Source organism: Trachurus japonicus, chromosome 4 (assembly GCF_045865225.1).
Source record: "Trachurus japonicus isolate A0001 chromosome 4, Traja_1.0".
NCBI lineage: Eukaryota > Metazoa > Chordata > Actinopteri > Carangiformes > Carangidae > Trachurus > Trachurus japonicus.
The window spans coordinates 27,945,491-27,951,435 of record NC_140910.1 but is presented as its reverse complement, the minus strand read 5'-3'; positions in this window follow the sequence as shown (position 1 = coordinate 27,951,435).

The window sequence follows — 5,945 nt, the reverse complement described above, 5'->3', positions numbered from 1 at the left end:
ATACGGACTCAAAACAGGAACAGGAGTCCTGTGCCGTCAAGACCCCCGCCCACCCGGGCCTCCCACCCATTCACCCACCACCCGGCTTCCTCCGTGCCTCCCACCTCGCGACCAAAAAGGAGAGAACATGCCGTCTCGGAGACGAGAGCTGGACAGGTGGTGTAGGGTTCAGGGTGTCGTTGCAATACGCAGAATCAGATGCCTTGTGCTGCTGCCGCCGGCGTGTCAGCGAGACCCCTGCAGTATCCTTTAACTTCAGACACAGCACTAAGTATATGTGTCAGTCAGGCAGTCACTTAAACAGCCGCATTTGTGCGCAGATGCACACAATGGCAAATGGCCGGACCAGCACGCACACATGTAAACAAACACCTGCATCTGTGCGGCTGATGCCAAGTTTGTCTCTGCACGGGACAGATGCAAAACAGGTGTTGAAGTGACCGACTGTAAAGTTTTAAAGCCCATTTATTGTACCAAGCAATAACAAGGTGGAAGAAAAGAAAGTAAAAACAAAAATCTGTTCCTACTCTGTACTATATATTTAGGCTCTGTATACTGTATGTAAAGGGAGAGAGAGACAGATCTGCTCCATTAGTGTTGTCAGCAGAGGACTGTAGACTTTCCTTTTTGGACTGTGAGTGTCTCTGTGTGAGCGACAACTATCTGTCTGGATGCAGCTGATGATTTATACAGGATAGTGGAATGTGGCCACTGTGCTCAGGCAGATCAAGTCCCTTCCTGGTGCTCTGCTAAACTTGTCGCTTTGCAGCACCAAGGACTTCTAACCTTGGTGCCTTTACATGATGTTCCTTTAAGAGATGATGAAAAGTTATTGTGTCCTTCTTTTTGGACATTTCTGCCCTTTCACAACCTCAGGGAAACATTTTTTGGATTATTTATGCACTGCAAAAATAAGTAAAATGAACACAAAGTTGAACATTTTCAACAACATCTTTACAGGTGGCTGGATTTAGCAGGTTGTTGCAACATGACTTCTTCAAAGCGGGTTAAACAGGTTAAAGCTAGTTTTATTTAACAAGCGACAACAGCTGGGGTTGGGTGCAAGGGTCACAGGGGTCACAGAGCAGCAGGACCCCTGGGAGGGAAAGTATTCCCCTAGTGGCAACCTGAGCAGAACCTCTGCACCGAGCCGGAGCGGAGGAGGGAGGGGGGAAAGTTTGTAATGAAGCTGTCGGACGTCCTGCTGGGCTCATCATGTGCTCATGATAAACCAGGTGCAACGAGAGTTTTGGATGAAGGATGGAGAGAAGAAAGACAAAAAAGGAGGAGAGAATAGAAGAAGGAGAGGTGGGGGAGTGAAGGTGCAGCTGAGGTCGGGGGGGGGTTTCAGAGATGGAGGGAGGCGATAGAGTTTTCACTGGGCTCTATGAGAGGCCGAGGGGATTGAATTACATACGGTGCCTCTATGTTTATCACTGTAACATTTCTCCGAGCGCGGCCTGGTGGCCACAGTGCGGCGTCGTTGATTTACAGTTGGACAAGACAAACAATAAATAAGACACACACGACATAAAGTAAAAAATGCTCACAATGCAAATACTTAGTCTAGCTTTTCAGAGGTCAAACATCTGGCGAGTAGCGTCGTCGGTGCTGCTAAAACTGTACATTTAATATTCTAAAATAATATGCAGTGTAATAGTAACTTGAAATTCAGGCTGTTGGAAAAGCAAAAATAAAAAGCTCAGTGTAATTGAACGGTAAAAAAATGAAAGTGATGCAGGCTTAAGTTTTGATGTATGTCTTATTAGCATCTTACATAAACATTAACCTGTCTATGTGGACACACAGTGCTTCCACTCCACATCTCTGGCCAGTCAAATGTGACCAAATTTTTTAAAAAACTACTCACTCTTCAATGCTACAACAACAGGCGATACAGAGCCCATTATAGTTTAGTGTAGTACATATTTCATTCAAACCACTGAATGAGTAGCGGCTCAAAGTGTCATAACTGCTTCCTTAAAGCTCAGGTGTCAGGCCGACTGTATAAGCAATTTTAATGATATATATACTATATATAATATAATATTCTAAACCTGGAGACCGAATGTTTTTAAAAGTTATTTCTTTGTATTTGAATTGAGAAAGTTTTAATGAATATTGGTATTGACTGTAAGTAACAGCCCTGCTGTGTTCAACCTCACACAGCTGAGCAGACTTACAAAGGGCGCCATCTTGTGGCTAGTCTGAGATCGATTTGAGTTTGTGTGTGTGTGTGTGTGTGTGTGTGTGTGTGTGTGTGTGTGTGTGTGTGTGTGTGTGTGTGTGTGTGTGTGTGTGTGTGTGTGTCTGTGTGTCTGTGTGTGTATGTGTGTGTCTGTGTCTGTGTATCTGTGTCCTTGACCGAGTGCCAAACATTCATTTCAGTCTGAGCTTTTATACGTGAGACGGGCTCTGAGTTGAGGAGGTTCAAACAAGCAATAAAAAAACATTAAAAGATCTGCAGCTCCCTCTAGTGAGCTTGTTGACTTGTTGACTTGTGAGGTTGTGAGGACACGTCGTACCACTGTATGTTGATCACTTCTCTGCAGACTGCTGAGTGTAGTTTAGGTTGTGTACTGTATATGGTTGTGTTTCCATCAAAGGGCACAACATACATTCATTATTTTCTTGCCATTTTTGTAAAAGAGTTGATTTACCAGTATGTTGTGTTTTCCACCTTTCAGGCAGCCGCTGGTGTTTGTAAAGTGGCTAAAACTCCTAAAAGTCCTTGTTTTTGCCTTTGTAATTTCATAAATAGGAAAGTCCAGATCCGATTTAGTAGACTGAAAACAACAAGGACCCAAGTCAAGTTTTAAAAGTGATTTCTGTTTCCAGGAATCAGTGATTTCATCTGGTCTAATTCTCAGGGAGTGAGTGTGATGGTTGTGTGATGGATGATGAGAAACCAGCGGTGCACGACACGGTACCTGGTTGTTGCCTCCCTCCAGCTCCACGTGCTTGAGCTCCCAGAAACAGCGCATGGTCTCCACCTTCTCCAGGTGGCGGTAGAAGGCCAGTCGACCCAGCCGGAGGCTGTTGCTGCGGTTACGGATATCCTTCAGCCCCTCCATCTTCTCCACGATGGGGGACATGGGTATGGGCGGTGGCATGGCCGACATGAAGAGCTTTCCATTCTTCTTAGACACAGACTCGTTACACAGAGTCTTTTTGTCTGACCTGAAATCACAACAGGTATTTTTTATTAACCCCTTAACAACTTGCCATCATAGTCACCATGGATAATCTACTGCTGAGATGATTCTTCAAAAATCAATCAGTAGGAAATAACACTTAGTCAAATTTTCCAAACAGCAGCAGCTCATGACCTCTTAATTATCAGAATATGCTGCTTTTTCTGATGTAAGTCTCTCAAACAGCCAGATAAAACAAGTAATTTGATGTTAATGTGGCATTTTATAGACTAAACTATTAACTGATTCATTTCTCAATAAGTGATTTGTGTGATCTAAGCTCATGTTGAGGCATATAAGTACCAAACATCATCTGGCCTTTTATGGTTGTAAAGTTAATAAGGTGTGTTATCGACGAATTAATGCAATTTAAAGACATAATCTTAAACCTTTTTCCCTATTTTCAGACCTTTAATTGGTTTGGAAAACAATCTGTAGTTGCAGCCTGTCAGTATAATACAAATTAGGTGATTATTATACGTCTAATTCCAATTCTAATTGAGAAAATGCAGTAGTCTATAAATAGATTATTACCAGGAACACCTTAAAAGTCAAGGTATAGTGCATGGAGTTGATGGAAAAATCGTGTAAATCTGATAATGAAATGAAACATTCCTGTTCACTGATTTGCACCATTGCTTTCGCTCGCCTGATGCAACCGGCGAAATTAAAGGAATGACTCCCCTCGTTATAAACAGTATGGAGAAATCTCTCGTCTAATCTGCTGCCCATCTCTAACTACGTTGCTGGCATAGCTGCGCGCTCCATACGCTTTGATCCGGGTCCCTCAGTGAGCAGCAGTGTGTCAGATCCAAATGGGATGACTGATGATGTGGTGGAGAAATCCGGACTGACGCCCGCAGGCGACAGCTGGCTTTCTGCTGCGCTCTACCTGTTGAGCCTCTGGGGGAGTCATGGAAGATCACCGGGGGGATATTTATACCTCCTCAGTGTAAATGTCCTGCCTTTGCTTGACAATTACAGAGGTCAGAGAATAGCTGTAGTTTGAGCTTGACGCAGACTGTGTGTAGCAGCCAGGGCCGTTCTTCAGCATCACAGGCTCAGTTCTCAGGGTTGGATTTCAACTCCGGTGCTGAAACCAAAAGAGTGGGCCAGAGAAGAGCACCTGTCACTGCTCCTTACGTTGGCCTTTTTACATTCAGTGATTTATTTACAGTTGGCACAGCCTCGGCTGCTATTATTGGGTTTTACTTTTATTTATCTTCTCAGTATGTGGAATAACTGGGGGGTTAGTTTGCAGATGCACCAACTGCATCCATTGATAAAACTAATGATGTTGTTTTTTATTTTCATAACACAAACATGAGGTCATATTCCGGTACATACAGTACATTCAGTCACATTGAATGATACTCTTAAATACTAGCCAGTAACCACAGGATGATACACTTTCGTTCACAGCTGTGTTTACAACAATTTCAGACGTCACACTCTGCATTGGCTAAATATGTGACCCATTTAGCCCACTAATCTTTCCCCTTTTCCTTCTGTAATCTCAAAATGAAAGTTATACATCCCATACTATACTACTACACTAAGTTAGAGATATTTGGCAAGAATATCCCAATAAAAAGTTCATGCTACAGTGATATTCTATTATGAAAGCCTTTTAAGTAAAAGGATGCAATGGTAATTTCTATATCTCAAACAAAAGCTAACAACAGTGGTGGCTATAGCACAACAGAAATCTCAATGTCTCAACAACTTGATCAACTTGATCAAAGTGTTGTCTTGGTCTCATGATGTCAAAATGTGAACATCGTGGAGAGGAGAGGGAGAGAGAAGAGGACTGTCTACAAACTGTCATTGAACCAGAACATTTGTGGTTCAATGACAATTGAACCACCACATCAGACGGTGCTTGTGATTTTTGTGGTAAATCACCTTGTTAGAGAACAGCATGTTATTCAATAAGGACTGAAACAATGAACAATTGAACATTCAAAAGGTTAGAGAAGGTTAAATTAAGTTCACCTGTAAAGGTTATAGTGCATTTTATGGAAGGTTCTCTAATAAGCCAGCATTCGGTGATTGCTTTTTTACTTGCTGTACTACTTGAGTTCTGAAAGGTTGTAAGGCGGCGGGGCAGGACCAAAAAATGTAAGTATGGTCTGCCATTAGTTGTCCACATTGTCTCCAACATTGGGTCTGATGGCCAGTTTATTTCAATTTTATTTTTGGGGTTATGAAAAACCTCACAAAGTTCTTCCAGCAAAAGTTTCTCCAACAATGAATCTATGGTCGACGTCTGGGTGTGTATGAAAATTTGACATTTGTCATAATTTTCCAAGATAAACAAAGCAGGTCTTTATATACCAGACTCTAAAAACTTAACAAAGTTTTGTTCAACAACAGAACACAATGGACTCAAGAAACGGTCAAATTGCTTTTAATTGCTTTTGGGGTCGGGACCCCATGTGGGGTCACCTGGAATTCAAATGGGTTTGCCTGAAATGTTTAGTAATTGATTAAAAAAAATTGCTGATAAAAAATATTTTTTTAACAAATTATTATTCTTTTAAAATGATGACTAAAAACACTGCACACAATCTTGAACAACTGTATTCTATACTTTCACTTTCTCGAGTATAAATCGAGTTCAAATGAAATGCAGCATATAAAAACATCTGAGCTGGCGCATTTTGATTGACGGACGCAGGGTCGCCAGAAATTTGTGATGTCAAAATGGGGTCACGAGCCAAAAAAGGCTCTACGGTATAGTTTATCATT